The 19,729-nt window shown below is 35.7% G+C and overlaps 1 protein-coding gene across 3 annotated transcripts in view; it reads right to left on the bottom strand.

The window, feature by feature from the left end:
* Positions 1-19,100, bottom strand: part of LOC131553523 (adhesion G protein-coupled receptor L2-like) — a 129,267-nt gene extending 110,167 nt beyond the window's left edge. For 2 of the 3 annotated variants that reach the window (XM_058798252.1, XM_058798261.1), the window contains exon 1: positions 18,328-19,097. The gene's annotated coding sequence lies outside the window, so the exon portion shown is untranslated. Of the gene's footprint in view, positions 1-18,327 lie in introns of all 3 variants that reach the window. The other variant, XM_058798266.1, reaches the window with a different exon arrangement.
* Between the last annotated feature and the right edge of the window lie 629 nt (positions 19,101-19,729).

Here is a 19,729-nt window from a genome sequence, read left to right as displayed (position 1 = left end):
CTCAGAATAGCCTTCAATCATAATCTTAATGTACAACATTCATAATACCATCTTTTTTTTCCAGGATGCAACGGATTTCAAGCTTAGTAACTCTGGACCTCGGAGTTGCATTGACATATCTCCTCTACCTTTAAATTCCACTGTGTTTATGAAGATTACAGACAGATCTCTCATATCCCTCGGCTCACCCTGAGGTACATCATAATTACTTTGGCAACAGGTTCAGTTGATAAACTACTAAAATCACCTCTCTTTTGTGTGTGTTTGCATTTTCCTGTTATCTCACGGGAACAAACACATTCAGACTCTTTGCCCGCATTGGTAGAAGGCAATATCTGAGACCTCAGGGAGCCCGAGCTCATTATAACACAATGCCAAACGCTGAAGACAGATGACATGTCACGCTCACTTTGTTCACAAATTCATTCCCACTGACGTGCGCATGTGCACAAACACACAAACACCCACCCGCAAACTACATAATACTTTCATCTTCCTCAAAACATCCACACTGCACTGGCTCAGCGTTTACGGCACAGGTAGGGAATCCTGTGCAATGGTGCACTTTGAAGTGTGCTTCATCAAAGCGCCCTCATCATCAAGTGCACTGATTATTTTATAATGAACCCAAATATAAACACTGTGCCATTTTCACTTCTCTACTGATGTGGATGAAAAGAGACAGAAAAAGTTGGAACAAAACGTTCCATACAAAAGACAAAATTAATTATGTCTCAAAACAGGAAATGTTCTTGCAGATGCATTTAACATCAGACACTGGTGCAGAACAAAAACTATGTTGCACAATGTCAACCTTGGCATGCAGAAGCAGTACTGTTTTTAGAAATCAAACACTTGTAACTTAAACACATTTATTGGTAAATAATTAGCAAGGGCATATTGAACACCGAATAACAACACTGCAAACTCTGAAGCACCCAGAGAATTAATGAGATGCTCCAGCCAAAAATTAATTCTCTTGTAATTGAATCAAACTCATGCAACCTAAATGTATGAATTTCTTTCTTCAATTGAACACAAACTGAGATTTTTGGAAAATGATCCATCTCTGAGTCCCTATAATGCAAGTGCATTGGTTCCTCAAAGTTGACGCTTTAAAAACCACACAACATTAATCCACATGACCACAGTTGATGAATCAGTGTCTTCTGAAGTAAAACAGTAGGTCAACTGTCATATGTCTTTTTTACACACACATCTAAGGCTGCAATTTCAATGTGGCATTGGCATTATCTTGAATTGGTAACGAGCCTCCACAAGCTTTATGGTTGTGGTTGCCAGATGTCAATAGTTTAAATCCCCCTTTCAGAGCATTTCTCTTGAATAAATAGATATTCTGTCCAGTGTTTTGCCTAATCCTCCCAAACCTGGCAACCATACAGATGCGCTCTCTCAAAATAAAACACTTAATAAAAAAATATGAAATATTATTCCTGTTTACCTGCACATTGTGTGCCCACATAAATAATATGTAATCTTGTAATCAATAAAAAAAAAAAGTTACTGTAATCTGATTACAAGTATTCCAAAAAAGTACTTAATTTTTGCAATCTGACTATGTAATCCAGATTATGTGTAAGCAGTTACTAGCACTGTACTCGCTTTATATGGACTCGCAGAGATGGATCATTTTTATAAAAATATGTGGGTTTGTGTTCATCTGAAGAAAGAAAGCCATACACATCTGGGACGTCGTGAGGGTGAGTAAATGATTAGATAAATCATTTTTGGGTGGAATATGCCTTTAAGGATGAATATTTTTTACATCTCACTAATACACTTAATTAAGTGAATCAAGGCCTAATCATATAAAGATAATCAGCCTTATCTCTTACTGTGCATTCATGTAGGAAAGTATTTAGCACACTGCATTATGGGATTAGGATTCCAAATACCCCACTTGTAGATTTGGGGAGCGTTTTAGAGACCTTCAGTGATCTGCGATCTCGGATGTAACCTGCTGAGACTGAAGACGCTGATGCTGGCAGACCGGCGGCGTGGAGGAGTCTGCGCTGTCTCGCTACATGCTTTATTCCTCTCAAACCCTCACACTGCTGGGAAACATGCTCACTGTGTGTCTGGAGGCTTAATCACAGGAGCCCAGCATTATCATCCCCATAAACAGCATTTCGTTTGGCAGATTTCAGACTGGATTTGTTCTGACTTGAAATAAAAGGATTAAATGATTAGCTTTAGAGAGCTTTGCGCCATTCCTGACTGAGGCCTGATTTTTTGCATGAAGGAGAGATATGAAATAACAGAAACATGTGCAGTGAGACACCATCAAGCATTTGATTCCATACCAAGGAGACAAAATACTGGACATTTTTGATAATTATTTTTTGCAAAGTTTTGAAAATTCTTAGTTAAATATGACTGGTCATAAGATCCATTTTCCATATTAATAATAAACTGTCATTGAAGAACTTCTCTTAAAATCTAAGTCAGTTTTTTTTTTTTGGATTTTAAATGGATAAATTAAATTTTAGTAATCGAACAGCACTTATACAATTTGAACAAAAATGTATTAAAAGGATAACAAAAAAAAAAAAGTTTATGTCTAAATTCTGTGACTTCAGTTTTCATTTTTGGGGCTCCATTTTAATGGTTTAATTCAATTTTAATAATCAAACAGCATGTCTAATCAATTGAAGATTTAAAACATTAACAACTTAATATTTTATTGCTTTTTTATAATAAAAAGGCGCTATGAAATGTTTATTTATTAATTAATTAATTTAGACATTGTGTTGTGTGCTTTAAGTTTTCTGGATTTATGATTTAAAAAATGTATTAAAAATGGTGGTAATCAAATTAAGATTAAAATTTTATGTATTTACTCTTTAAAAAAAAAAAACTTAATTCCTTTCATTTTTAGTTTACTGTTAAAATTAGCTGCAAATTAATATTATTAATAATAATAATTATCATTATTGTTGTTGTTGATTTTGCTGTACAATAGTAATTACAATTTCTTCAAACTAAACTGATCTTTTATTTTGATTGGTTGTCAGGTTTATTATGCGTTTATTAAGTGTACTGACCTACTTTTGATTTATTCATTTAAAATTTGCCAAATTCCATGACATTCCACATTATACAGTAAATTCTGCTGATTCTGCCTATGTTTTCTGGGCTCCATAAAATGAAGAGGTGGTGGAAAATGGCAGCCAGGAGGACTCGAGATCAAATATGACTGTGTTTGTGAGTGTGACATTCATCCCAGAGCTTCCTGTCTCAGAGACCACCGAAAGAATGCCTGAGAGTTTCTAAGACAGGGAGGAACTGAATGAACGGGGAAGAAAAGAATGGAAAAGCAAAAGAAAAGGGTGGGCGGGTCAACCAGGAAGATTGACAACTAGTGAGTGTCGCTTGACCTCTCAGGGTTCGTCTCCAAGTATTCTTGACAGGCTTAAAGAAGCAGAACATAAAGAGCTGGAATGTTAATTTATTTTCAATTGCCAGGACCAAGATGGGAGAAAATAAAGAATGCATACATGCATGCATAGCAAGCGAAACGGGCACAAATGAGATGTAAAGCTGCATCCAAAATTGAGCTCAAATGCAGCTAATTAAAGATGTGAAGCAGTATTTTTAATTTGTTTTCAAACGAGGATTATAAAAGTGTCAAAAAGTAACCCAACTGCCATAAGATTGACACGATAGCTTCACATTTGAGAGAACACGGATTCTGTTCAAGACGCAAATGTGAGAAATATTTTTGAAATCTCTTTCTCCATCAATCATAGATTTCTAAAATTAGCACAACTAATCCAAAACATCAATGTGATTTTGATCAGTGTGTTCAACACATTATGGTCTAAAGATGTAGACAGTTTTGTTTATTTTTGTTTTCTTTTTTTTCTTTTTTTTCTTTTTATTTGTTGGACAAATACCATTGGTTAATGTTATCTGCAAAATCTCATTTTGCTTTATTTTTCCATTTAATATATTACTAGGATTGTCATCCCTAAATTATTGTTTATAGGTTAACCATATTAAGCATTTAAAATACTTGGTTTATCTGATTAGAAGAATTTACCAAAATGTGCATCACCTGTGCATTTTCCTCAGAATAAAATCTTTCCTTTATGCATTATTGCTTTATGTATTTTAACACTCTTGTGCTGCCACAGAGAACAATGGAAATCTGGTTTTATTGTAAAAGCTTGACTCATAAACCAGCTCAGTAAGTAGTGTTTTCCCAATGGTGGACAAAACACTTCAGCCTACTACATACTTGTTTTACTTAAAAGTACTTTTTAAAGTGTTCAAGTAAAAGTACTGATTGATGGATCATTGTTTTTTTTTGCTTTTTGTTTTTTGTAGTTTTATAGGACAGGACATTATAGTACATGAATAGATTAAACATCAGTCTGATATCATGTTGTCAACTATCCAGCATTGATCAGTAAGTAAGATTAGTGAATGCAGACAATAATTAGGCTAAGTATTGATCTGCAAGTAAGCAAATGTTTAATTACAAAAACTTGTCACACACAGTCAGAAAAGGAGGTACAACAGCTGTCACGGGCGATACTCTTTCAAAATGTACCATTTAGATATTAAAATGCATCTTTTTGGGGTAAAAAAGGCAAATATTTTTGAAAATGTACCACCCAAATAACAGCTTTCTTTTTTTTTTTTTAAGTGCACTATTAAATATTGACATAGGGCCTACTATATTATACCAAAATGTCAAAGTTACTGATAGTGTGCAAACAAGTGAAAATAATCAAATATACCATCAATAAGAGAAAAGAAAAACATGCAATAACTACACAAACATATAAAATAGATGCCATATGGGGCAAAATGTGTTGAAATTGTAATAATAATGCACAAAAACAATCATTTAAAATCATTTGCAACTGCTGAAGGGAAATGTTATGTAAATGTCATTTATAGATTTTATCTAGTGATACACAAATGTGAACATATCCACATTCAACAGTGTCATACAATGGGCTCAATAGAGAAGCTTTACACCGCAGATTTAGTTCACAAATGATATGAACAATCTGACCTAAATATAAAATAATCAATACTAAAATTCAGCACAAGCAGCACCATCAGTCGTGCATACAGGTGCACTCTCAAGCTCTCAATAGTGTCTGGTTCTTTGTTCATTTTTTATCGGACGTTATTTGATCATGCTTTGTTGTTTTGAAAAATGGTACCTGGTCCATGGCTTTAATTTACCTTACCACAGTGCTAATACTGGGATTAAAAGTGAACGAAAGGAAGAAAATAAACATATAAATAAATCCCCTCCCAAAAACACAGCTGGTGAGATGTGGGTGAGGATTGTGGAAGAGAAATTAGAGATTCCATGTGCAGTCCAGTGGAATAACTCATGAAATATTGCTCGATTCGTGGGAAACTGTGAAAGCAGATCGCAAACAGAACACAAAGCCGACTTAATCCAAATTTATGAGCTCACCTGTCTTATTCAGCACAAATTCAAGTGCTTTCACGCTGGTTATATAACGTTTGGATTCTAACTGTATTATTTCTTTTGTAATACATCAAGCATGGTGTTAAGTCTGGCAGGCCACATTATTCAAACCTGAACCTTACAGTGGCCCTTTAAATTTACTCCTACTCATTCATCAGCCATACATTATGAATCCCCAGCTCCACCTTAGCTGATGGACATCAGTGATTTTTGGCAAAGTCATTATAATGTTTCCAATTGTAATAAGCCATGGTATTTATATTTGTGCGCAACTATGGAATCTACTGCATATACTACAATGTGTGTTGTTGGATTTGACGATATATTGAGGTTTTATGAAGCAAAACAATCAGTCATTTACAACATTATAACCTGTAATCCAGAGCCTCAGGAAGCAAAGAGCAAACGGGAAAATCTGATTCTTTTCCACGAACTGGTTCTTTTAGACAGTCTGTTTTTAATAAACTGGTTCAATTCTCTAGCTCACTCCCATAATGATGCAATGATGTAATGTAAACAATTATATTATTAAAGCGCCCAATAAGGATGACAAATGTGGATGTTTTACATGTCTAAAGCATATAAAATTAATAAAGTAACAAAAAAAAAAAAATCTAATAAAAAATACATATACATACATGCATACATACATATGCACGATTATGAAATCGAAGAAATCGTTTGCAATTATGACAGCTGTTTGCGCAGCTTCTCGAACTACGGCTCTGTGTAGTAAATGTTGCTCCTTCTGAAAGCACCAACATTTTTTACTCCAAACTCACTTCATAACGTCACCCGAGTATTTGAAATAATGTGGCTTCTTACACAGAATAAGGCACGCAATATTTCATAGTATTCTAAGCAGTGCATTATTATATACTTTATTACAAGGAAAAAGATAAACCGTATATTGTCATAGTCGTGACTCGTGTGTTTATTAGTCACTCTGAATCAATGAAAGCAGTTAAATCTTCTGTTTATTCAGCTACCATTATTTCCTGGGTTTCTTCTGCGGAGCGTATTTGGAGTTTCTCTGGCCTTCAGATGGAGATTTACTACTGATCACAGAACTGTGCTTCACTGACAAGATGCGCATGACTATCGCAGCTTTTGCCTAATCGCGATTCTGATTTCATTGTGATTTATCGTGCACCCCTATATCAGCAGCTCATCCGTCTTCAGTCCGAGTCGAACTGTTTTCTCAGTTCAGTGACTGCTGGAGGAACTGGAGCACTGAATCAGTTCATCACAGGATCAGATTCGCCGCTGTTTTGGCTCATTTGGAGTCGGAGTGACTGTCAGGCGTCTGAAAGTGAGTTTTGATTGAGTAACTTGTAGATCTGTGCTGCTCGAGCTGCAAACTGTTTCAGACGCTTCAGACAGATTTGATGAACTGATCCATCCAATTTACTAAAAAGAATCGGTTCAAAAGAATGATTCACTCGTGAAGCGGACATCACTCCGGACCATTTGTCTGAGGCTCTGGATTGTTGTAAATAATGTTCAGTTTCTTTCACAGACCTCAATATATCGTCAGGAGCCACGGGTATTAATTTTATGTTGCCTGATATGCTTTCTTTGACTCTCAATGTGACAGTAGCCACTGACTTGCATTTTATGAATCACCAAGGATCACGGTTTCAGCTAAAAATCTTCTTTATTGTTCTACTCAAGAAAAATGTCATCTTGGATGACATGAGAGTAAGTACAACAGCAAATGTACATTTTGGGGTGAACTATCCTTTAACAAACTCAGATTAATAAATGGTTTTAGAAGCATTTTTTCAATGTCAGTTCATGTTAAATGAAACCTCTTTGTAAAGTGTTACCAAAACTTTCTTATCATTAAGAGTGAATAAGCACTGCATTACATTTCACATTAATAATGAAGACGCTACTCTTTCAAATGTACTTCAGATAATTTGCTCTTTTAACAATGTTCTGTTCATAAATGCCAAAGAAAAGCATAACAAAAGTGCAGCCACTACAGCTTCATTGGATTTATATCTATTGAACTGAAATTCAAAAAGAAAGAAAATAACTTTCATGATAAATGGACAAAAGAAAAGCCTCTGTTGGATGGCAAGACTCGAATTCATTTTCTTCTCCCAATCCTCCACTCCTGCTTTTCCCTCTTCTGTCCCCCAGAACACAATTCCTTCTTGTGTCTGCGCAGATTCCCTTAGTTACCGCAGAGAGAACAAGGCAGTGCAGCGGGTCCCAGTCAAAAACAAATAATTTAATATTTCACACTCATTAGTAGCATTAACTAAAATAACTATTTGGTTGTTAGCATAGCCTGTGACAGCTCAGAAAAAAAAGCAGTATAGCAAACCGCAGATGAGTAAAACAACAGTCTGTTTTTTTTTTTTAAAAAGCAAACCATAAAAAGGAAGCAATCAGTGCAATTCATTATTAGACTTTAGAGCAGATCCATATATATATATATATATATATGCATGCAATATTTGCCTGCTGGTTATCCTGAAAACACTTCATTTTAATTTGGTATTTGCATTATCTTGCATTTGTAATAAGCCTCCACAAGATTTCATGGTTGTGGTTGCCAGATAACGAGTATAAATCCTCCAATCAGAGCTTTTCTCTTCAAATGGATACATTTTCTGCCCAGTGGTTTAGTTAATCTTCCCAATGTGGCAACCATGTGCACGCTCTCTCTACATTACAGAAAAAGTTGGAGTTTAGCGATCTCTACTGAGATATTCTGCTCAAATAAAAGAGTACAGTCTGACTATTGACTTTCATGTTGTCGTTTGCTGTGACTAAATCTGCAACCAAACCATGCTGGGAAGTGTGGTACAATGCTGTAAAATAGCATAAAAGTGTGTTAATATGGCATGTAACATTGCTAAAATCTGATATGGATTCTTGATTGCCGATATCTTAGAGAGCAGGGTGGCTGATATATCATCACACTATTTTATTGACATATAGTAAAAATATATGCATAACAATTAGTTAAATTAAATGTATATTTATTTTACATATATATTTAAAAAAATAATACAAATTTAAAATGAACCAAAAATGTAAAAAAAAAGAAAAGAAAAAAGAATAATATAATTTTTTTTTTTTGATGCAACTTTTGGATTTGGTAAGCCTATTATAGAATTTTCACAAATAGAGAAATTGGAAAAATAAATAAATAAATAATGATAATTAAAAGGAAGCATAAAACTCCCACTTACATTATTGGTCGATACCGATAACTACAAAATGCCAAATATCGGCCGATATATTGACCTTTGCAATGTATACGTCGACAACCAATAACAGGTGGCAGTGATAAAGCACACAACCTATATTTTCAATACAATATACGACAACAAAAAAGCTTCCTGAGAGATGTTTAAAGCAGTCTTACAAAAATGGGGGGGGAGGAGCATAAATGTATTAATTTGTTCAATAGCGGGTATCAGCTGCATTCTCAACATCCTGGCCATTAATCAAGCTCATTTAAATCACAATACACCAAACAAGAAAACATGCTCCTCAATTGCAACAGTAAATAAGGGAAGTGACCCCAAAAAGCCCACATTAATTTGGGGGGGACACAAAATATGAGAGATTTTTTCACAGCAAATGAACATTTGTTACTTTTTAATAGGCTACGTGTTTTTGTTACTTATTACCTTTACTTTATAATATAATGCGCTGTCTGTAATTATAATCCAGAAATAGTTTGTATAATAATTCCTAGTATGCTAAATGTTACTGTATACAACCACAAGCATGAAACAAATCTCTGACTATAGTGCAACAAAACTCAAATGTACTATTTTTATGACTTTCACCATTAGCAAATAGCTCAAAGCTTTGAGCACTCTTAACAGCTCATGATTTCCATAATTAAAACCCCGAGCAATCAGCAATCATGCTCCCGCTCGCCTCGGTGATCAACACACTCGCTTTAGCATCGCATCTATAGCAGGACGGTCATGCCTCCTTATTCACACGCCTGTTCAAAATGGAACGAATCAGCTCCAATCAAGAGGGAGGGAATGAATTAAACACCACAGCCGTCTGGCTTTCTGCATATGTTCATCTTCATATACATAAAGAAATAGAGGACACCTTAGATTAACGCATCAATTTAGGGCAATGGAAAAGCATAAGTGGCAAATAAATATCTGCTTAAAAAATAAGTCACAGTTAAAACAAAATGCAGCCAATTTTGTTCTGCACTCTCAGAAAAAGAGGTTCAAAAGCGGTCACTCGGAAGGTACACTTTTGTACCCATTTTATTTATTTTCTTTACCCCAAAGCGTGTAAATCAGTACAATAAAAGTGCATATTAGTGCCTAAAATGTACATATTACTACCGTTTGAAAGGGTACCGTCACAGTGACAGCTTTGATAGAGAACAATAATTACCACGCACAGACGTTGCGAAGGGTTTTTTTTTTTTTTTTGTCAGACGGGTTGATTAAGGTCCTTCTCACAGCCATTAGTACCGAGACGATGATTCATAAGCGTTTGGCACAGCACTTCAGAACACTGTCATAAAATAATGCAGCATGTGTTAACACATCAACCTGTGACTCCACATGTGCTTTCTACTTCGAGCTGGGCGATAAACCATATCAAGAGCACAGTAAAAATTTATGTGGATCACAATGATAAGCGCTAGACATTTTTACTTGATATGGATTCATCTAGCAGCAGAAATAAATGCGACTACAGTCGGTCAGCACATTTAAATCTGCATGCTCTTTGTGTCTCTGTGTGAATGATTGCTGTAGTTTTATCTATTACACCCAAACTCAAACAGTGTCTGCATCTCAACATATCTCCAGAGCTGCTCTGACTATCACTTCAGCAGATTTACACCAGTTCATTTGATAAAAACTACCATCAAATATACACTGAAATACCAAAATAAGTTTAGTTTAACTTGGAATAAATTATGACAGAAATATTACTACTGTATACTAAAATATATAAAAATATATATATATATTTTAAGGAATGTCATGCAAATACAAACTGCAATGCAAATTGTTTTAATTGTTTAAAAAAATTGTTTTAAATTGTTTGTTTGGTAAATTAATTTCATTAAAAATATATATATATATTTATATTAGATTAAATCAGAAATTTGTACTTGAAATTTGAATTAAAATCACACAAAATCCAGAAAATAAAATGGAAAACACGATATTTTGAAGAATGTTGGTAACCAAACAGTTGCCGGTAGCCATCGACTTCCACAGTATGGAAAAAAAATAAAAAATACACTAGAAGCCAATAGCTGCCGTCAACTGTTTGGTTTCCAACATCTTCAAAATATCTCCTTTTCTCTTCAACAGAAGAAAGAAACTCGTACAGGTTTGGAACAGATTGAGGGGGAGTAAATAACGGTAATTTTAATTTTTGGGTGAACTGGGTCACGCAGATTACATTTCGGGAGCATATGCGACCAAAACAGTCGCAATTTCGAGCCGTGTTTACCTTTAATGGTAAATAGAGATTGTGATAAATATCAATATGGAAAAAAAAAAAAAAAAAAAAATCATGATAACATTTTTGGCCGTATCGCCCAGCCCTACTTCTGCTTCAAGAAAGCATGGCATAATCAGCAACTACGAGCCAACTACTATCTTGAGCGACACACACAATATATATATATAACATTCCCAGCCAATATCTGTGCATGCTTCCTCTCAGCTACAACATAATCAAATTAATTAGAAATTCCCTCAGGAGGAGCACAAATATATTATCGCTCTAGCCTCTGAAGAGCCTGTGGTCTCTCTCCTTGTTAATACAGGCGTTTGTTGTGGCGCAGGAGCCCGGGGCCGCCAGAGTCTCACAGGTCAATGCTAATCCCTGATAGATGGAGCTACAAGACCTTTAACCATTCATCACCCTGCTATCAACAGAGCAGAAAGCCTCTCGCTGCCATCCATCACTCAAAGCTGGCAGCTCCAGCAGGGTGTGCTTAAAACACTGCTAATGTGTCCTGTTCACCAACACAACGTTACGTTAGGTGTGTAATACAGCTTCACTTAACACACAATGGCTATGTTTCCATCCAAAGATGGGAATTTAACTTATGCACACAACTGGATAAAACATTTGTGAATTAAGCACCGTTTCCATCCTACGAGTCAAAAAGAACAAAAATTGTCACTTACTGGTAAACTGGCACTAAATATCACTAACAAAACCACTGATTATTATAATTTTCATGTATTATAAATTAGTTGCACATCAGAGCGAGCAGACAAAGCACAAAAAATGCTGTCATTTCTTTCGGAGCACACTGTAAGAAACAAAAAAGTTGAGCAAACTTAAAGTTTAAGGCAACCAGCTTCAGCAGATTTTTAAGTTCTCTCAACTTGTTGTTTTAAGTTTATACAACAAAAATCTGCTGAAGATGGTTGCCTTACACTTTTTAAGCTTGCTCAACTTTATTTATTTTATTTTATTTTTTTACAGTGCAGGATGTTGCTGTTTGGGAATGCAGTTGTGGTAGACTGTTCTGTGAGGCAATTAAATACTTTGATGACAGACTTTGCTCAGGCATTTCAGAACGACCAAAACAACATTTCAGATGCTGTGCAACGAGATCGGTCCACTGGTTATTCAAGTTATCCTGTCCCATCGTGCAAAGTCACATGACACGCATGAAAACTATGGCGCATAACATGGTTTTTTTATGCACATTTTTAGAACTTATGCGCATCTTGGCGTTTCCATCCAGCGTTTTTTTATGTGATATTCCAAAATGCTCATAAAAATAGGTGGATGGAAACACAGCTAATTTCATTGTACATGACTTAAAATCTTCAGATGATAAAAAGGAGTAGAAGGGTTAAAATCATTAGCTGTAGCTTGCTTTTACACTGATATTTCCTTGTAAACTCCCAAGCTCATCTCACTAATATGGTTTATTGGTATTCACAGATATTTGTATGAATTGTTGCATTAGCGCCACTGAAGCGTACAGGGTTAATATACTGACCGCATGTAACAAAGTGTTTCACGCATGTACAGCTTCAGTAACATATGTACAAATCCATAGAGGTTTATTGTACGGCACTGATAATAAATAAAGAAAGAAATGAAAGAAAGAAAGATAGAACGAACAAATTAGGGAAGCACATCTTATTAACAATTTTAATTTATGTAATATAGAAAATAATAACAATAAATTGTTATTACTAATATATCTGCAATGCTACAGTACTGTTAAAATGAGGATGCTGTAAAAACAATGTAATAAATAGATTTTCTTTATCAATTATCTTCTATTAACTAAATTAAATCAACATTGAAAACACTGTTAGAATCAGCAGCTCATGAGAAAAGATCACAGCGCAGTGCATCAGATTAAATATTTATATCACATCATATATATATATAATCACACTAAACCATATTGTGTCCTCAGGAATTGTTAGAATTATTATTTATTTTTTTTAAGTGTTATCGGTGAGTGACTCTATTCTATATTTATGAATTTGGCGAGTGTTGATTGTAGTCCCTGCATATATCCATCTAGAGCACAAATGACTTTCATTAGAAATTCCATCCAAATTTTATTTAATGAATAAATCTGCCATTCAAACTCTTAGATTTCCATTCAGCGTCTTTCCAAAAGTCCAAACAAGTATTACTTACAAATCCAGCTTCACCAAAATCACTTCAACTCTTAAAACACTGAACAAAAACATTCCCATCGTCTGTGCAGCGCTATCTTCATTTCTCCCATCTGTTTTCACACAGATTAGCTGCTGAGAAACACTTCTACAGGAACATCCACTTTTTCCTCTCCAACATTTTAGCCTTCATTAGTGAATCGCTGAGTGACGATGGCCATGCAAACAGCTTGTTTCAGCTTTTCAGAGGAATCTGTGGCATTCTAGCAGCACGCTTTACCAGCTGAAATACGCGGTGCACGCTAGCGCTCTTTCTGTCTTTTCTCTCTTTTTTTGTAAGATCAGAAAGAAATCTGACCCGTAGAGCTTTGTTCTGCCTCTTGTAATACAAAGCAGTCTAATAACCAAGACAAGAGAGGTTTTTGACGGAGCTCTCTTTAAAAACACTATTTTGTTCACACAAAAAAAACCTTGTTAGATGATCAATATTTCTCATCATTGTCACTCAAAAAGCTCTGTTTTTCAGCGTCTTGAGGATTTGGCATCTCTTACAATTTTACATTTAGTTTTTAATGAAAGTTAAGTGATTGCAAAAGTATTTGCAGAAGCAAAGTAAGATTTGTAGAAGCATAAATAAGCACAAATTAAATGAAAATAATAATATATTAATTACATGAAGCTACTCACTGATAATTAAATGTTTTTATTTTTTGGAAAACGAGAAGATTTAAACACCAGATTGACATTCATATATATAAAAAAATAATAATTCTACTTTATTATAAACACGCTATAAAGGTATATTAATATAAAAACTGAAGAGGCAGAGGAACTGTTCTGAGCTAAGCTGTCTGTGTGTAATTAAAACAATCAGATGAGAGTATGATGGCCAAAAAAATCCTCATTCAGATAGATCCACCTTCAGCCTCACGCTTTCAACACCAGTGACTGAGAAACTCCTGCCAAAAGCATCAGCGCAGTAAAAGAGATGGAGCAAATACAAATTAGACTATATCTGGAAAATATTTTCACCACATACACAATGCATTTGGATTTGAGTTTAAATATTAAATAACAAAAACACAATTGTATGATCTTACAAGGGCAAAAAAAAAAAGAATATATTGTAAATGCTATTGGTTGGTAGGAATATATTTTCATTTTTGCATAAAGCTACTTGTGTGTGCCAGTGTCTTCTATCCACGCAAATTCAACCACACAATTACAGCTTGGCATTTCCTGACCTCCTCTGTTTTTTTTTTGTTGTTGTTTTTTTTGTAATAGAATCTTGGTGAGGGTCAAAGCACTTTGGCTATCGATATTCTCCATAATGCGTGCCGTTTCCTGACATAAATATGGATAGCATTTCATTTGGAAATATTAAATATTTATACTCCATACTACACAGCATCATTAGCAACTAAACTCGGGGAAAAAAGGTACAAAAGCTGTCACTGGGGTGGCATCCTTCCTCATTTAACCCTAAATGTTGCATATTGGTACCTTAAATGTAAACGGTAGTAGCTAAAGTGTACATATTAGTATCTTTTGAAAGGTTACTGCCCCAGCGACCTTTTCTTCTGAGAGTGAATCAAAAAAATAAAATATTTGAAATTTTTTTTTTTGTATAACAACACTTAATTGTAGCAGCTTCCTTGCATGCATGCATGCATCATGAATTCAAGTTTAAGCAGTAACGCGAGAAATAAACAAGACTTTCTAGGACAGCAGAAATAAGATCCACCAAGCACTTGAGCATCCGGATCATTTCTGTGGGAACTTCCGCAAACTAGAGATCAATCTCCATTCATCGACTAGACTTTAAGGAATTTAAGGAGTGAAATGAATTCAAAGCGCATTCAGGAAACTGTTAATTCCTTCAGTGCAATCAAAGGTTGTTGTGAACACATGTACGAGGACAGGACTCACAGGCAAGTCAGGACAAGAAATCCTCATTCACACATTTGTCAATTCATAATCCTAATGATTGTAACTAATGATCTATGGCAGCGGTTCATTCTGATGTAATATGAGAAGCATTAAAAAATGATCAACATTCCTTATGAAGTGCATCAACTGAATTTTTCCACTGCAAAAACATCATTGAACTTTTCCAGATGCATCGCTCCTCATTGCAGACGGCTCCATACCATTTTTTCCAGCAGCTCCGAGTACTAACCTCTTTCTGCCTTTCGCCCCAAGTTCTTGAGCCATTATTGCTTTCGACAGACAAAGTCTTTTGGCGGATGGAGTCGGTAAATAGTGGTAAAAGAAACCAGTGGTGTAATACGATATAGCTGAATGCGCTTTTCAATGCAGTTTTCTTCTGAACGGCCTTGTTCAAAGCGTGCATATGCATTTTGGCATTCTTTGGCTTTATTTTGACAGAATAGTTCAATGTGACGGGATCAGGAAAAGGACCACAAGCCGGGACTTGAACAAAGTGCAAAGTGTGGGAGAAATACCCACAGTGCTACTGACTCTGACAACAGCTTTCTTTCAGAAAAGACAGTAAGCGGCCCATTTTACACCTTCAGAGTGTGAAACTGCATTCAATGTGCGCCACGACTCATTATGTGTGTTACAGAGCATGATCGAGATCAAAACATCCAATCAATAGACTAATCATCCCGGTGGATCGCCAAAAGGGAATCAATCAGGTCAACTGCCGCTATTAAAACTGTCTATATAGATAAAAACTTACACATTTCTCAGATTACTGTTGGTCTGTTAGAATTACAAAAACACACCACGGTAACCAAAGTTTCCACCAACAACTGTAAAACCTAAATTTATGATTAATAAAAGTTTAAGAATCTTCAACAATCAGTCATTTATTTTCATTTTGAATGAGAGTAATGTCTAGTAGCTAAGTACCATTGTTTTACTGTAGTAACTATGGTACATTGCCTGATTGCTTTTATATCAAAATGTGCTATATTACTGACCAGCTCTAACCTGCTTGCAGCTATACAGCATGAAGATATTAGAAACATTACCATATTGATTTTTTTTTTTTTGTAAAGCTGCTTATAATGTGCATAGTGAAACGTGCTACACAAAGAAATCTCAGATGACTATACAGGTGAAAAGTGTGGTTACAGTGTAACAGATCTGCTACAAGTAAACTGCAATTTTATTTCTCAAGTACAAATCGCGATAGAGCAGACAAAGGGTGTTGGTGAAGCTTTAAGAATCCACAAACGACACAATGAAATAACTCAAAAATGAAACCCTTTCTTAGAACATTCCAAAGTCAAAAAAAAAACCTTTTTCAATTTCCTTTGACAATGGAGACGCAGCCTTTAAGACTTTCTGACTAGGAATTTCTCACTGGTAAAAGAATGGTTAAGCAACCAGGAAAAAAACATTTAAATACATTTGGGGAACAAAAAAAATGTAAAAATTACTTCACGTTTGGAAATTAACTCATTTATTCAATGAAAAAGAAAATCAAACTGAATCACTGTACACACTTAAAAAAAATAAGGAGGGTTTTCACAGTGACATTTCTGTTTTTTAAAACAGTTTTTAGAACATTGAAAAAAAACTAAAGAATCTTTTTCTGCCATAAAGTGTCTTTTATGGAACGGAAGAGTTCCACAGATGTTAAAGGTTCTTCGTGGAACTGTGGATGACAATAAAGAATAGTTCTTTTTAAGAGTGTATGATAAATGGCGAAACTATGTTTCAAAGATGCAAGAATACAACCGTGAGCCTCAGTTTAGCCATACTTTGGGAGGGGGTGCTGGTGGCTAAAGTTTTTAGCAATTGAGATTCAACCACTTTGTTATGTAAATGCACGCTTGGAGACGAAGCGCTAGAAATCACAGGCAGTTGATGTGAGCTGAGATGGCACTTCCTCTAAAGACATGCACAACAAATGGAGCACGCCACAACTGCGCATTTGTTCATGTGGGTTCACTCTCTGCATTCAAATGAACGAGCACTAAACAATGACTCATAATACAGATCTGAGCTGAACATTTTATACATTTCAAATGTAAACTGCGGGGGTTTCCACATGGATGAGTCCTTTATTTATTTTGATATCTTCAGATTATCCACACACTTGCCTTATTAAAGAAAAATGCATTCGGTTCTTTTTTTTCTCCAATTTTTTTAATTATTCGTACATCACGTCATTGTAAGCGAAAGCTTGCTTTCAAGTTTATTTCGCTGTGCTCCATTTTACTGTTTTTGACCGTCCTGTGTGAACACCTAATCCAAATTCAAATTTGACAACCATGTTGCTGGTTATTTAAGATCCAAACTAAAGCTTCCATAAGTATTTTTTAAAGTTAAGTAATATAATGGGGCAAAATGTGAAAATTCTTCCGTTTCCATTACAAATATGATTGTGTGTTATTGCCTGCATGTGGCACACAGCAGAAGATACACCATCAGTTGCACTGCATAGATTCAAATGGCAAACGCGAGCTCCATGAGTGTGTTTCTCATGAGCGACTGTGACATGAGCAGCTCATAGCATGGTTAATAATTCATGTGCAGTAAAATGATCTTAATTTAGCTGCTGCGCATGGATCTTCAAAAGGCAAACAAAAACAAATTCAACAGGGCTTGTTCCAAAATATCCCATTCTAAACTAGTCATAAGTCACAGTGTTAAACTACTCTATTCCTTTATTTTACTGAAACTTCTACATACTATGCTAATTGCTTTGGCAATATTGTAGCATGGCAATCATATATATATATATATCCAATGGAGAAGGAAAGTGGGTTTTGTTTGTTGTACCTATAGTTTGAGAAACTATACCGTCTCTCATAATGGTTTTGCACCATAAATTTTCGTTTTATTGCACAGGTCTCTATATTTCTCCTATAGAGATAATTCAAGGACAGATAAGCATGATGTATTGCCTCCTACAAAAATCACATCTGGCCCTCATCCTGTTCTTTTAAAAAAAAAAAAAAACATGTCTTACTAAGATAAAGTGCCCCTTTTTTCCCCATTGCTGGAACAATGCATGCACAATTAGGTGACCCTGCATGCTTTCAACCCTTAAATTAAATCTTTAAAAAGTAGTAGGCTAAGTGAGATCTTGATCCTCCTGGTGTTTTGTTTAAAACCCCTGCAGTTTTGCTGTTCTCTGTCCCAGTGTTTAACACCCGAGTCTGTGGATGTGTAGAAATGCAAAAACACGGTATTCGGACGCGTAGTGCGTAAAACGGAGATATGGATAATGTGAATGATACTCACGGATTGAGGAATAGTCCCAGCAGATCTATTGACGCAATAAAAAGCGAAGGTTTCTAAGTCACCTCTAAATCAGCGCACAAAGACTTTCATCGCGCGCTCAGGTAGATCGCAGATCCGCGCAGTCCAGAAACCAAACCACATTAGGCCTACGAACATGGAAAGCTGAGACACGCGAACACCCAGGTCACGTTTGAAAGGAGCATTTCGCCGTTTTCAACAGCCGGAGTTGTCCCGCTCCATGCAATACTCGGTTTGGGGCAGAGCGCAATGAATGCGCGTTTAAATCAAAGCCATGCGCCCTTTCGTCGTCGCGATGGCCCGACCGGTTTCCCTCTGAGCGTCCGTCTGCAATACCGAGACGGGACCCGCCGCACACTCAGATGAAGGAGTGTGCTTTTGCTGAAAACTTGAGGAAATTCCACTCGTTTGGTACTGCGGAAAGCGCACCGCGATCCCGGAGCAGAGAGACGGCTTGCGCGTCGAGCCGGCTGCGTGTCTCACTGCAGAGGCGCGCTGGAAAACCCGGCCTGGAGCGGAGCGGAGCGCAGAGGAGAGGAGCGGCACCTGGCCTACAAACTCAACCCCATTCGAGGGGCCATAAACCTCGTGGAAGTCTCTCTTCTCAACAACTGTTCAAACACTGCCAAAAGTTTGTCTTGGGACGGTGATACAAAATCTGACTTCCTCCAAAACACTCCTCTGTGTACAGAGCCATATACTGAGATCCGTCTTTATACACAGAGCTGGATAGATTAGGCTACTTACAAATTGTAATCCGTTACTGATTACAAATTACATAACTGTAGTTTGTGACATATGTGACCCTGGGCCACAAAACCAGTTTTAAGTAGCACAGGTAGGCTATATTTGTAGCAATAGACAAAAATATATTTTATGGGTCAAAATTATTGATTTTTCTTTTATGTCAAAAATCATTAGGATATTAAGTAAAGATCATGTTCCATGAAGATATGTTGTAAATTTCCTACCGTAAATATATCAAAACTTCATTTTTGATTAGTAATATGCATTGCTAAGAACTTCATTTGGACAACTTTAAGGCGATTTTCTCAATATTTAGATTTTTTTGCACCCTCAGATTCCAGATTGTCAAACCATACATCAATGGTAGTATTTAGTCATATATTAGGTAATGTATTATGACTACTTTTTGATTACTTTGAACTTACTTTTGATCTAATTCGTATAAGAAAGTCTGTTCCATTCTTCATTATCAACATCCTGAAGTGTAAAGACAGTATGCCAGGGTTTCCCAAACTGGGGTTTCTAATCACCGAATATGGAATCTTTTAAAAATCAACTGTAATCTGATTATGAGCATTTTAAATGTGATATAATTTATTTAGTACTTACTTTTTGGAATCAGATTACGTAATCCAAA

Source organism: Onychostoma macrolepis, chromosome 02 (genome assembly GCF_012432095.1).
Source record: "Onychostoma macrolepis isolate SWU-2019 chromosome 02, ASM1243209v1, whole genome shotgun sequence".
Lineage (NCBI taxonomy): Eukaryota > Metazoa > Chordata > Actinopteri > Cypriniformes > Cyprinidae > Onychostoma > Onychostoma macrolepis.
The sequence above is the reverse complement of the archived record's forward strand: the minus strand, read 5'-3'. Positions and strand labels throughout refer to the sequence as shown.